The sequence below is a fragment of the Nanorana parkeri genome, unplaced genomic scaffold (genome assembly GCF_000935625.1).
Source record: "Nanorana parkeri isolate BGI_ZX_2015 unplaced genomic scaffold, ASM93562v1 scaffold957, whole genome shotgun sequence".
In the NCBI taxonomy this organism is placed as follows: Eukaryota; Metazoa; Chordata; class Amphibia; order Anura; family Dicroglossidae; genus Nanorana; species Nanorana parkeri.
In genome coordinates, this window is record NW_017307225.1 from 15,298 (window position 1) to 30,730 (window position 15,433).

Below are 15,433 nucleotides of genomic sequence, written 5' to 3' on the forward strand. Positions count from 1 at the left end.
GTGTATTAATGATAGTACACTTTATTTGGTAATTGTGTACTGTTGCTTTAAATGTTTTATTCTACTTTTTTCACTGCCTGTTTTTTCTTTTTGTGAACAAAAATGAGGCCAATGAGAAGCAGTTTTGGGCACAACAGGTCCAGGAGTTGATACTCATACCCTTAAATCCACCATTGACCACCTCCATTATGCCTGACCTGTTCACTCTATTACAATTTGCCAAATGATGATTATTTTTTACAAAATCTACAGCTTGTTAATGAAAAAGGTATAAGTAAATAAAAAAATTAAATTTCCCTAATCCCTGGTTATTAGTTGAATATGCCTTCTAGATGCTCAGGCAGCTGAAAAAATTACAAAGATGATGTGCAAAAGAGAAATGTTGTTTTTATTCTCTAGAGTGTGATATGAACACAGGGCTAGTACAAAAAAGGTAGAGAGATGCACAATTTGGACTTTGGTGTATTTTAGCGCAGGTGTGCAGTGTTTTCCAGCTCAATTTTCCAGCTGTGTCCTCGATGCATTTTTAAAACTACTGTTTTCTAGCAATATTACTGCACTAAATAATATTTTAGTGTTCCAGGCATGAAGCCCAATTAATTACCTGTGTAACAAACTGCCACCATTACACACTGCTGTTACAATAAAAGAGAGTTGCTGCAAAAATGATAAATGGCTGCGTTACATTTATTGCATGAACATCCCGCTACACTGCTTTTTTCATGTAGCTCTTATATGCAATGCCGTTCTAGCGGCTGCATGTGCAGTCATGTTTAAAATAATTGGTTTAGGCTATTAATTAAACTGTTGCTGTAGGTGTAACAACACTAACAGATTTGTTGTGATAGTAGCCCTAATGAGGCTTTATGATTAATGATCTCTGTTTAGAGTGTTGTTCGGGGCTATGGATCTTTCCTACTTAAAGTGGTTTATGGCAGTGTATAATCGAATTGCTTTATAACCTCACAGAGCTTTGCAGCTACTATGAACTAGAACTGACTTGCAGGAGTCAGATATGCTTCTTACTTTTTCAGCTTAACTAATGTAATTATAGAAAGAGTGTTTTCAGTCCTTGCTAAAGTGTAATGGAGGACTACAAGACATAACATTTTACAGCAAATGGACTTGATGGCACGCACCTGTCAAAATTACAAATTACAACAGAACAAGTCTACCTGCTGAGTATTTCACTGTTCATTTAGAGGATTCTGTAGTGCACCAGTCTACCCCTATCCATTTTGTAAATAATCTTGTGATCTGAAAACCACTGCCGGTGATGTGGGAGAGCTATACACAAACAGTACCACTGCAGACTTCCTGCTGTCTCTCACATATAGAAAACGTTAACCTTAACCTTCAGGACCTCAAGAGTCTTAAACTGACACTAAACACAGGAGTTAAATCTTAATACATTCAAGCTCCCTAACTATTAACAAAACTGTATCTTATTTTTGTATATCTCAGCTGTAGATCCTCAAAACATCTCTGAATTGGTGCCGTCACTGTCCTTCCTTCTGGAGATGAGCTGAGTGATAAACTCCTGAGTTTAGTGTCACTTTAAGAAAGACCTTTCTATTTGTGCGTATATAATGCAACAGTTGGGGAAATGCAACATTTGTAACTTATTGTAGGACTATGGCTCCTCCTTAAGGCCCCGTTCCCACTGCGCGATATGCAAATCACGCGTTTGTCACGCGATTTGCATATTGCGCGACATCACGAGATTTGCCGCGCGATATCGCGTTCAAGCTTGCATTGAGCAAGTTTGAATCACGACTAATTCCGCTCCAAAAAGGGTCCTGCTGTAGCAACACACGATCCGCGGCAGCAGGACCCTTTGCCCCATTGAAATGCATTGGAGCGCGATATCGCGCGGTAATTTGCCGCGATATTGAAAGAGGTAAATGCTTGGATAAGAAAAATGTGCTGTTTTCATGGAAAAATCCATATCACAACATGGTGAGCAATCCTATAAAACTGCTAAAGTGTACGTTAAACCTAAATCTATTTTCAGTATGTTTGGCATGATTCCTCACTGTATATTGTTTTCTAAAACAAGTTGTTTTTGTCAATCTGTTTCAAAAGTCCTTACCTGGAGATCCCACCTGTAATAGCAACATTGTCAGCCTAACACACAAGCTCCCTCAGTTACCTCTTGGGCTAGCTATTTGGTCTATCAGTTAGGCAGCCTAAGGGCTAAGTAAGGGGGTAAGAATGCAGGTTTTCAAAACATTAGCTCTGTCCATGAACCCCTGTATACATAAGCTTTTGCAAAGACTAAGAAAGAATCAGTTCTGAGTGCCATTATACAAATACAAAATTTGGAAATTGGAAGCCTTACCTATGTATAGTACATATTTGTGTTGCTTTTTAGCTTTAGATATTGGGTCTGAGTATGCCTCTGAGGCTAAGGGGTTGATTTACTAACCTTATAAACACACCACGAACATGTATACACCTCTGTAGTGTGTTCCCTCCCAGCATGATCTATGGGTGGAATCTAAACACCTTTGTAGTGTGTACACACCCAGCAGGTGTGTTGTGCAAAGCCAAGCATGAATTGCAAGGTGTAAATTAGCTCTATGTTGTGTTGCTTGCGTTGATGAATGCAGGAATGTAAATGCATGAGCTAACCATTTTTGTCTAAACTGTGAAGCAGCATTATATATGCATCATGTGCATGATTTTTCCATATATGGCATTAGTGGAAATATGCTTTTAGAGACTTTTTGGTTGATAAATACGTTTTGTTGTGTGAAAATCACACGCACCTGGTGCGTGCGTGTGTTTAGGTTAGTAAATCACCCCCTAAGAGTCAGACATTTGAGGTTTCCTAAGGTTTGGCAGTTGCTGCCCTTTCAATTGACCTCATACTGACTAGACATGGTGTCCCAGAGACCAAGGGGGTGATTTACTAACCTAAACACATGCACGCACCAGGTGCGTGTGCTTTTCACACAGCAAAACGTATTTATCAACCAAAAAGTCTCTAAAAGCATATTTCCACTAATGCCATATATGGAAAAATCATGCACATGATGCATATATAATGCTGCTTCACAGTTTAGACAAAAATGGTTAGCTCATGCATTTACATTCCTGCATTCATCAACCCAAGCAACACAATGTAGAGCTAATTTACACAACATCACCTTGCAATTCATGCAAGGCTTTGCATAACACACCTGCTGGGTGTGTACACACTACAAAGGTGTTTAGATTCCACCCATAGATCATGCTGGGAGGGAACACACTACAGAGGTGTATACATGTTCGTGGTGTGTTTATAAGGTTAGTAAATCAACCCCCAAATGTCTCTTGTGGACTTAAAAACAGAGCCTAATAGTTATTTACTTTCCTTTTACCTATAGGACTCTTATTTTATACTGTTATATTCAATTAAATACTCTTGCTGTATTATGCATGATGTAATAGGAGATAATTGGATATTTGTTCCTAGAGTACCGTATTTGCTGGCGTATAAGGCAACTGGGTGTATAAGACGAACCCCTAATTTTCCACTTAAAACATAGGTTTTGGGCTATACTCATAATATAAGACTACCCCACTTCCGAGGCAACACCATTTAAAAACATCATGGATGGATGTGCGGTAATACTGTATGTACGGAAGCTTCAGCTACATACAATATACCGCGCTGAGCCAATCACAGCGAGCAATGTATTCTATTAATGAATACAAAGCCTGCTTGGACTGGCAGAGGTTGTGTACATCGCTCGCCGTGATTGGCTCAGCGCGGTATACTATATGTAGCCGAAGCTACCGTACATACAGTATTACCGCACATCCAGCGGGCTGACAGATTAGGGATGTTCGCTGTGGGCCAGCTTGGCCCAAACGAACTAAAGGTATACATTGTATACCCCGCTTATAAGAAGACCCCCGATTATTGGGGGATGTTTTTAAGTATAAAAAGTAGTCTTATACGCCAGCAGATACAGTACTATAGTGCTTCTATTTATGCTAAACACAACTTTACTGCAAAAAGCATTCTTTGGATGTTGTGTGCTTATTTTATATATTTTCAGCAATTGTAATAGCAGGTTGAGACAAGGAAAAAAGGTTGTTAACATTGCAAGGAAATTTTCCCTTAGTTTAGTGAATGAGGTGAAGCTCTGCTGACTTCGATCATCCAATCATGTGCAAGCAAAAAAAAGTATTTTTTTTATTTTTCTCACACATGATTGGGTATTCTTTGCAAAGTGAATTTTCACTTCATTCATTAATCTAAGGGAACATTTACTTGCAAAGTGCACAGCCGTTTTGCCTTCAGTAAATCAAGCCCACTGTGTAGGGGTTTAAGCACCCTAAAATGTCTCATTGTTGGTTGAAAATAAATTAGTGCTGGTAATGGTGGTGTGCAGAAAATGGTGAGGGAGTTGAAGTTGCTTCATTGAGCTGGGGCTGTCTGCAAACAATTGTATGTTTTTGTAAATCAAATAAAACAGAAAGTATGAATCTCAAGAAAAAGCTAAACGTTAAACTACTCTATTTAATCCAAGCTATTAAAATAAATTAATGAGCCCGAAATAAAAAATGAATAGTATTTTTAATTTACCTACTACATATGATACTCAATGGGAATTTTTAAGATGTAATATAATTTCTATTAACAAAGCGTTTTAAAGTGAATAAATATGCATACCCAATTGGATAATTATTTTAACAGTGGCTTTAATTCATTTTGTCTCTTAGAAATAAATGTACTGGAGAAAAAGACTACTTAACTATCTCCTATCTCCGCGTAGTTGACTGAGGTTTTCTCTGCCTTAACTCTCCAAGCTGATGAGGGGTATATTAGAGATATATGTAACAGGCTGAGAGTTTGAACAAAGAAAGGTACTTGGTAGCTGCCCTGTGCATAGTCCAACATTTATATTCTAGCCCTACATGATGCACATTCTGGGTGCTGAGCACCAGTCAAGAGGTCTGCATGGGGGAGCAGATTCAAGATATAGCCTTTTCTGTTAGCTGTCTATTAAAGTTCCTAGTCATTATGATGATGTAGGTCTGTTGGGGGACAAAGTGCTGAATCCCGGGGGCAGTCTTCTGGATGTGATATTCAAATGTAGGTGGAGTTGAATGGGCTGCATCATCCACTGGCTATTGTGACTACGGTTGTGAGGTCTCTCTGTGCATGCTCAGCCTAGTTTCCAGAAGTCTTAATGGAGAAGCCAATTTCTGCAGGGTGGAAAGTAGATGTCTTTATCATTAGGCTGGATTCACACCTGTCTGATCAAATAGCATACCTTCCATTAACACATGCATTTTAACATGTGTTGCTTTAAGGCAGCCCTTTTAAATGAATGGGCTGCAAACACACTGGAACAGACAAAAAAATGGACATGAACCATTTTTAGCAAAGCAGTGCACCACAACACATGATTGTGTGGTATTGTGTATTGTGGTGCTTTGCAAAGCAGTTGCTTTGATAGAGTGTGTCAGGAGGTCATTTAGAATGAACAGACACTGAGGTAATGCTCATATTACCTCATTGCGTAGGTGTGAATACAGCGTCAGAGTCTAAAAAAAAGCTGTGCAAATGCAGCACCAGTACCAGCTCAGTAAAGGACCAAAGCATAGCCCCATCCTGGTATAGCCCACACATCCTAGGCCAGGTTGCCCACAGATCTGAGATAAGTAAAAGGGGATTATAGAGCATAAGGGGAGTTGTTAATTATAAGAATGTTAAAGTCTAAATCCAGGTTGTAAATTTACCCATGTATGTAGATGGGTGTGCAGCGCTTGGGGTCACCAATAAGTGAAAAAAATAAGTGTTAGCAAAACAACATGTGATCAAAATCTGAATGAGTGTTTGCAATCATAAAGGTATACTAAAGTGGTAGCCGGTGAACAAAAATATGAATATATAATATGAATGTCACTTTGTGCAAAAGTGCATTAAGATGAATTAAATTAACTATACCTTAATAAAAATTATGTTGTAATCACACGTGTAACAAATACAAAAATTAATAAAAGTGGTTAACAACAAATTAGCTCAAAAATATCAGTAGGAGTGATAAATCACTATGTGAATTCAAAAGTAATTATAAAGTTCAGGTATAGATGATGTGTTGATGATGAAAATAAGCTTCACAAACAAGTTCAATCTTTCTCCCACATCAAATGTCCACGCCAAAACTCCCCTCTGGGATGCGCAGTCACCAGACCCACGGTGTTCGCAGGCAAAGAGAGACCAAAAGCCAATTAGTAGTCCCACGGCCGTCTCATCAGCATCACATGGATCAATAATTTAGCGAAAAAACAAAAAGGAAAAAGAACTCCTCATAGTGTAGTCGACATAAATGTTTATTAAACAAAAAAGTAGTCACTTACAGTTAAAATCGATTAAAACGGCCGCTCTCATGCAGTGAGTAGATATCTTGTACTTCCTGGTTGTTTGTGGTATTGAGAAGTATAGCCACGCCCCGACACGTTTCGTCATCAAAAGACGTCTTCAGGGGGATCGCAGGTTAATCGATTTTAACTGTAAGTGACTACTTTTTTGTTGCACAAAGTGAAATTCATATTATATATTCATATTTTTGTTCACCGGTTACCACTTTAGTATACCTTTATGATTGCAAACACTCATTCAGATTTTGATCACAGTTGTTTTGTTAACACTTATTTTATTCACTTATTGGTGACCCCAAGCGCTGCACACCCATCTACATACGTTTTGACCCCAGGGTCCCGAGCGCAGCAGCTTTTATATATTTTATATTCTATATTTATATAATATTCTATATTATTTAATTTTCCTTTTAAATTATACTTATTCCATAAGCGCGGATTATATATATTTCATTTCATGTAAATTTACCCATGCAGTGGATGCCCGGATCCCCGGATTTCCCGCATTTCCCTTGCACAGGAACGCTGCTCATTTGGCTAGAAGGGTGAGAATAAGATTAAATACTTACCTTGTTCCTTGATCCTGCAGGCTTCCTCTTCCCATGAAGCCGCTTCACTTAATTGCTTGGCCGGTTGCAGCTCTCCGTTGTCATAACATTCTACATTGCATATGGGCCCGCCCATATTCTAAAACATCAGACAGAGGAGCTGCCAGGGAAGCAGAAATAAGGTAAGTCTTTGTACTTATTGCTTCCCAACCTAGCCAAATAAGCATTTAACCTGTGAAGTGCATTATATGGGTACATTTAACAACAGTCCGGAATTGGGCTTTAATCTCATTGGAATGCGATCAAAACTGAAATAACTGTTTTGGGTATACACTTTCTAATGCAAAACCAGATTCAGTTTGAAATTTTAGACTTCGGTGTATTGCTCATAGCATGCAAATTCTGTGAGAACAGTTAACAAATAGCGATTGTGAAATTCTGAAATGATAAATTATCCGGTTTGAGTTGCACAAGGATAGGTCTATGGGATCGTAGGCAGTACGCAGGTAGTACACATTGCAATCAACAAACATTAAAATGGTAACTGACCATATATTGGCAATACAATTGACCTTTATTATTGTTTTTGAGTAAATACATTTTAAACTTCAGTTAAATATCATCAAACAACTTAAAAAGTTTAAAACCAGCCCAGACACCATTACCAGAGTTGGATCCAGAATAAAAGACTTTCCCCCAAGGGGGAAAAGGTTAACCACCATATATTAATACTGCAAAAAAGTGGGTGACTGGGCAGGCAACTCACAGGTTAGTGTTCTTCTGCCTGCAGCTACTCACCTACCCTTATATAGGTACTCAAGACAGACCCTTCCAGAAGGTTCCAAAAATGTAATCAGCCTTATGCAAAATAAATTGAACCTGTCTGCAAAAGTCAGAAAACCCCCTTCCCCGCAGGCATTTCAATACATGTTTGCAAGCATTTAAGATACTGAGGCCTATATCTGACTAATGGAAGCCACCACCTCTATATAGGCCGCCTCTAGCTCCAAATGCGTGAAAGAGGTAATTTAAAAGGTGTGAACTTTTGTACAGCCATGTCCAGTCCTTTACTGATCTTCTCCAGAGGCCTTACAGCAAGAGGAAGCTTAGGGATGATCTTTGAAAATATAACTACTCCACCAGATGACATTTGTATACAAAGCAAGTTATTCCTGATATTAAAAATTAATTTCTAGGGGTTTTTTCTGACCTAATTTATGTGCCCCAGGTGCAGTATCAAGTAAGTATTATCAGGAGCTGGCACAATTTGAAGAAACCTACTCAACTTAAAAATGAAATCCTCCCATACTATATAGCTTCTACCACTACAAAATACTTTAATTAGGCTTGGATGCAAGAGTAAATCCTTCTTGATCCTCTCCCAAAATATCAATGTCCAACAATCTAAATAATGTGAGACTGACCTGAAATGATGATTTACGTATGTTAGAATAGATATATCATTTATAACCACTAGAATTCCATTTGTCTCATTTCTAATGGTACCAGGTTCTGCACAAATCTAGCTGTCTCCATGGCTGGCCCTATGAGAAAGAAATGAGAATAATGTAAATTATCCATTTTAAGAACATTTTCTCTGCCATTTAAACTGAAGCTTTGCTAAAGGAAGGCCATTTTCTTAAATAAAAAAACAATCACTAACCTTAGGCTTAATTCCTTTAAATGAAAAACAGGGTATTAGAGTCAAAATAAGCATTTAAACTGAGCCAGGAACCTTTACTTATTTATTAATTTTTGGCTTGTCTAATAAAAATCCTATCATTTTGGCCCTCAAAAATAACCTAAGTAAAGTAAATAACCTAAGTAAAATTAAAAGAAGACCTGACTTACCATCTTTATTGGCTGAAACCAGCAATTAAATCTGACAAATACAAAACCTGGGCTTTCAGAATAGGCAGAAGAACCTTCATTAATTACATTTAAAACAGATAACCAAAACAACAGGACAATAAATAAGCAGCCAAAGAAGAAGGTGGCAATCATTTTTTCTGCAATCATATTCAAATTAGATTACACAAGTGCTGAGGGCATGCTACTCCTTTCAAGTCCGCCTCTGGCATCAAAGTACAGAATCGCTCCATATGAAATAGAGAGAATCTGCCAGCTCATTATCCTTACCCGGGATGTACTTTGCTTTTATCCAAATATTTAGGCAATTGCACACCAACTATAGACAAAGAAGGGTGATACAGAGTTCAAACCCACAATTTCAAAATTTTGTTCACCCTAAATGCAGAGGGTATTATCGACCATGGGCTATCAAAACAATCCTCTATTGCACACCAACTACCTGAGTAAAGAAATGACTGGAGGAAATTTTGATGACAGGCAGTTTATTGCAAATAAAATTATTTTGTTGTCTGTCCTTAACAAGATTTGTCTGTTCTTAAAATTATCTCTCCAAAATGTAATAGGGAATAATGTTATAAGACTAAGATTTTTAAATAGCCTTTTCCTTGCCAGCTGTGCCATGATGCTGTGGAAGAGTAGTTTCTCCAAACTGTAGCAAAACCAACAGAGCCTGCTGCATCTGTGAAAACAAAATGCCTTATCTAAAATAAATGCATGATGCCATATTGGCTTCTCAAAGAAAATTCTATATTGCCGGTATCAATTGTGATACTTAAAAAAAAACCCACATCAATACAGGTAATAGGCAAGACGGTTTTTCCTGTGTTTATAGGAATTCCAGAGATTGCAGACTTCAAAGAACTTATTCAATAAAGATGAACAATTACTAGGACAAATTAGACCCATAAAAAAGTTGTCTAATACATGATAAAGGGAGATCTAGAATCTGTTGTTACTACCCATTTGATAATCGTGGCAAAGGTTTTAAAGCAAGAGCATGACAAAAACATTCCATAGGCAGACATTTGAAAATGTTTCTGCCAAAGTAAAACCCCAATGAGTTGAAGCACTGCAGATGTATCAGGACTAATCTAAATGCTGACTTTGTTTTGGCTAGTATACAGTTGCTCCCCAAAAGCCCAATTTTTGCTAAAGGCTTCTTTAAACGAGGTGTATGAAACCAAAGTTGAGTCATTATCTATTTGGTCATTTAATGAACCACCCCTAGCAAAGGACAGATTATAATTCATTCTTTAAGTCTTTTTTTTTTTACAGGAGAGGTTCTAAAAAGGCGAGTAAAATTGGCCTAAAATTCGACCTTCTGCTAACACTTTTGAAAATGTTTCTCTTGAGATATATATAGATATAGATATACATATATAGATATGGATATATATATATATAGATATAGATATAGATATTTATATATCTCTATCTCACTATCTACAGATTTTAAAATACTTACAGTTGTGCAATCTGTACTATGAAGCTTGGGAAGGAAAATCCAATGTTAAAACTGTTAATTAATAACTGTGCCATGTTCTTCTTACATAATCCAGGAACCAAGGTATTTTTTTTTCAATTTCACATGGGCTTTTAAGAAAAAAAACTCCTTCCCCTTCTGATAATTTGCTATGACTATATTGACACTGGATGAGCTCCTGCACAAAAGGCACATCCATGCCTATATCTAAAAGAGTTTGGCTAGCTATCATTCAATGAGAAACAGGTGAATTTCTTGTAGCCCAATGGCACCGCTGCATTTGTAATGTTAGAATGTTAGATTGCTTAAAAAAATGATGATCCTTGTGGCAGAAACATTTTTTTTGTTGCAAATGGTTGAATTCTTTTCAGGAAACTTTTCACAAATTACCCTTTAATAGAGGCAAAGGGTTTGCATCCAATTGTTGAATTGGCTTCTAGTTACAGGTCTACACCTATCACTATTAGTTTTATTCTCTTTTTATCATTAAAAATGAATTGTTTTGGTGATCGGAGCAATGGAAGTGAATTTAGAAACTTCACCTTTCAGATTTTTTCTTATTAGCTAAAAGGTGGAAACCTAATAACGACAATTCATAGAGCATAGATTCCCTCAAGCATGTTTCAGCATGCGCTGGGATGTTACTACTTAAGCTGCCTAAATCACCTACACTCATAGTAGCTGCATCAGGTGCAAAATTTGCTGACTACTCTGCTGCAGAGTTAGTAGGAACATTCAGATTGCTAGCGACAGGCTTAGCACTAAAATCATTAAAAAGCTAAAGTGATTGAGTTGAACTAAAAAGCAGTTTAAGTTGAGAACACTCACCATTAGCAGAAGCAACTCCCTGTGGCAAAGCTTGTGGCTGCTGGGTATACTGTGTACAGATCACCTACACTCTTAGTAGCTTCATCAGGTACACCATTTGCTGACCAAACTACTGCTGCAGAGTTAGTAGGAACATTCAGATTGCTAGCGCATCCTTATTACCTTCTCCAAGCAGGATTATAAACGCTGAGGAGCAGTCTCCCTGGATTCTGATCTGCCTGCGGTGAATAGCTCCTCATTGCTCCTCCCTTAGCTCTTTCTTCAGCCATTCTGCTTGTTGCTGCTGGCGAGATTCTTCCCCCGAACTTTTTTTTGCAGCAGTTCATGGTGAAGAGGATGAGTATCTTCTCCGCTACCTGCACCTCTACTTTGCCAACCTTCCATTAAGCGCTCCACCCCTTCAGGTGGTAGCTCGGTGACCTGGAAGTGCATCTTCTTCCAGAGCCTCTTCTTCCTTTTCCTGGCACAAATTTTCTTCTTGGAATCCTTCCTCCATGACAGCAACTTCCTCTGAGACCATGACAATGGCATCTGAGGCTTGACCTTAAAATTGTGGCAGGTCCAGGCACCTCTTCAGCCACTTTTCCCCGCTTTCCATGCCAACTTGATTAATGAGCTGACACAGGATAGTCTTCATGCTGCTGGGGGAAAAAAAAAGCACACATCTGTGAGCTTGGTATTATAGTTCAGTGTATTATAGCTCAAGAGCTCACAGGTTGGGGTCCTTCTGACGGCTGGTACCTGTGGTTACTCACCATGCCCTTATATAGAGTCTGAAGACCTTCCCATAAGTTTCCAAAAGGTCATCAGACCTGCCATGAGCACCCTCACGGAGCACAGGTGCAGCAAAAAGGGGGGGGACTAGAAACCTAAAACAGGTATCCCATTTCCCTTTCATTACTGTAATGCTAGTTAAGAAAACATGTAAGACTAAAACTTCCATGAGTTTTATTTTGTTTGCTAGCTGCTGCTTGCATGAAGAATAAATTGGAATGTCATTAAAAAGACCGGCAGTTACGTTTTTTTCTCAAATCCAAGCAATATGTTATTAAACTTATATTACATATTATAATGTTTAGGGAATTTCAGGAAAAAATATTTCCTCTCAGCTCATTGCTTCTAGCCACATATCATGAGCTTGAAAGGTTTATGGCACCATTTGTCATTTCTACTACACTCATTGCTGCTTTTTCTCTTTTGAAAGATTGCAACTGAAAGTAATCCAAGCAAAACACTCAAATGTGTCGCAATGCCGGCTTATCTGACACACCTTCATATCCACATTTGTGATCACAGATAACTGTACACACATTGGTTTATAATAGGTAAATCTACCTGTCACAGATATATTTTTCTCTCTTCATTAAATCCATGTAATGTTTATTACTGTTTACACTCAGTTTATCATATGAAACTGAAGCAATCACAGACATAGCATATGTATCTTATGAAGTAAATGTAAAAGTTGAACTCCAAGCCAACAGCAAAATACACACATTAAATGTATGTATATGGTATATGTTTTACCTGCCTAAGGATTTGTAATTTGCAAACGTGCAAAGAGCAGAGGCTGCTTGTTCTTCCATTTCCTATCTGTCTGAGTGCTAATTACAGCAGAGGCTGCCATCTAGACAAAAAATAGGTATTTACACTAGTTGTATATAAAAACATTTAATTATTTTTTAATGAATATATAACTGTGTAATGTATTGCTTTTAATGTCTGCCTTGAGTTCAGATGTAATAAAAATAAATAAATCAATTCTGACTTCATCAAAGCAAGCTTAGGCTGGTCAGAAACAGACAGGCTATCTACAAGTTTTTCCTATGCAGATTAAGTCTGCTGGTGTGCGTATCCCTGGACAGTGCCGATGTACTTGATCAAGCTGTATCTCACTGATTCTGTCTCTTCTCTTTGTTTCTGTAACTTTATTAAAATGTTACAAGGGACATTTCATTCAGTTCTATGGGTTCACCGCAGTGAGCTGCGGTTGCGTCTCACTGCAGTGCACTTAAAAATTGTACTGCATGCCACACTTTTTTTAAGCACACACCATCAGAACGCAGTGGTATGAACATGACAAGGCAAACTGGCTTGTCTTGCATTTGGGCTGCGCTGAAAAAACAGCCCTAAAACCCTAATTTACATCTGTGATTACATGAGTCTCACATATTCCTCCATAAGTCTTATGCTATCTGCTGCAGGCAGGAGGTGCTGTACAATATAATGACATCTGTCACTGCCCACATCTGTTCACAGTCTGTTTGTATGTAATCGCACAGGCCGCAATTACAGTGGCAGCTGTCAATGTATAGCACCTTCCACCCGCAACAGATCAGCCCCATTTGCAGGTGGGCACGGGGCCTTATACACTAAGACATTGCTATCTGACTTGTGAAAAACAAAATGGAAAGAAAATGGAACACTTACCTTTTGAAAGTAAGAGTTCTCCTAAGAGCAGATTTCTCTCCCCAACCAGCCAGCTGATGGGTGATAATGTCTAGGGCTGTCTAATGCTGGATATACGCTGACAGGTTTTTTTCCCCATTTAGCTCCACAGGCTTGAAGAGAGAAAAAAAAAAAAAACTATTATTTCATTCAACGCAACAGATCGGTGGGAGGGATTCCCCCATCCACACTGTTTAGCATGATTAAAATTGCAGTTTGTATGGACAGTATTAGCCTTGTCATAGATTGGCGGATGTCTAACCAAAATATTTGAAAGGAAGATGTGTATCCAGTATATGAACGCTGTGTACAACTTTAAAGCTGAACTACAGGCAGATATTTTTAAAAAAAAACTTAATCCAATGTATTTATTAAAAAGTCATGAAATGTGTTTAGTACATAGAACTTGCAGGACCTGTAAGCCTTCTGTAATCCTCTGTGCAGAAGCACAAGAGAAGGAGGAGCAACATTCTTAAAAGAGTAGAGGGCAGAGTAATACACTCACTGTATGGTTTCTCGTTCAAAGTCAAGTGACAGGCTGTGAGGATAGGTTGGAGTTGAGAACAGTGAGGTCACCAACCTGGCTATACTGTTTACAAGCCTATCTGAGTAAAATTCTAAGGGTGTTATACACTAAGCTGCTGAAGCCAGCCGAGTAATTACCCGAGTCAAAGTGGAGAGCAAAAGTCTCTTCGACTATTCACTGCAACCGTGTAAGGCTATTTTGAGCCACACATCGGCGGCATTCAGCCTGCTTCACTTCCCTTCTGCTCAGCTGAACAGCCTCACCACATTCGGCTTAACCGAAGGGAAGAGCTCGTTCACCTCAGCCGATCCAACATCATGTAAACAAAATAAATAAATAAAACAGGGATAGGGGGACCCCATATTTTTTTGCCATTGGGTTCCCCCTTAAAATGCCTACCAGACCTAAAGGGTCTAGTATGACTTTGTAGGGGGACCCACACTTTTTTATTTCTTTGGACATCGGGGTCCCCCCTAACATTGCTACCAGACCCAGAGTCTGGTATGAATTGGGGAGGGTAGCACCCTGCTGTTTTTTATTTATTCTATTTTTTTTTTAAACAGAATTACATTGCTTCTACCCACTCCGGCTTTTTGTTCAGCTTTGCCGAGCCAAAGCATATTTGTTTGGCTCGGCTACATTCAGCTGTTTACTTCAACTTGCTTCAGCCGCTGTACGCGTTATTGAGAATAACTCGTACAGTAGCCCTTTGGTTCGGCTGAACATTTGACTAAATCCTTCGGCTCTTTAATGAATAACCCCTCAAACTCTTTTTGCAGGTCCACCAGTTCCCATATAGGTTTTTCAGCTGTATATACCGTATAGCTGTTTTGCTCGAGTTAGGCTTTAACTTTCTATTTTGTGACTGTGTTGACTCAACTTACAAAATGCAATCCTTTTCATTTAGCACAGACATTACTTTGCTGTGCACTTCATAAACATAATCAAATATAGTGCTGCGATGTTATTACTTTTTTCATTAAAGCCACTAATTCTAAATTTACTTAAGAGGAAAAGGTATTCTTGACACGCTCAGCTAAGAAGTGATGAGTCTTGGAAAGCAGCAGCGTACATTCCTGTGCATTATACAGTTCTGCAGCATGTGCACTTACACTTTGGTATATAACGCTTATAATTAAGCTGATGTTTTTATGCTATTGACAAAGGCATTAGAAAACCCATGAACTTCACTCAGATTCATTCAGTATTCATGGCCATGTAATTATGTCTCCGGCAATAAAGCTGTTGATTGGGGTCACTCAAATGTTAAATACTGTAGTTCTAGTTCTCATTGATACGGCTGTGTTTTTAAAATGCAGTCTAAACTCAATTGCAAGAAAGAGTTAA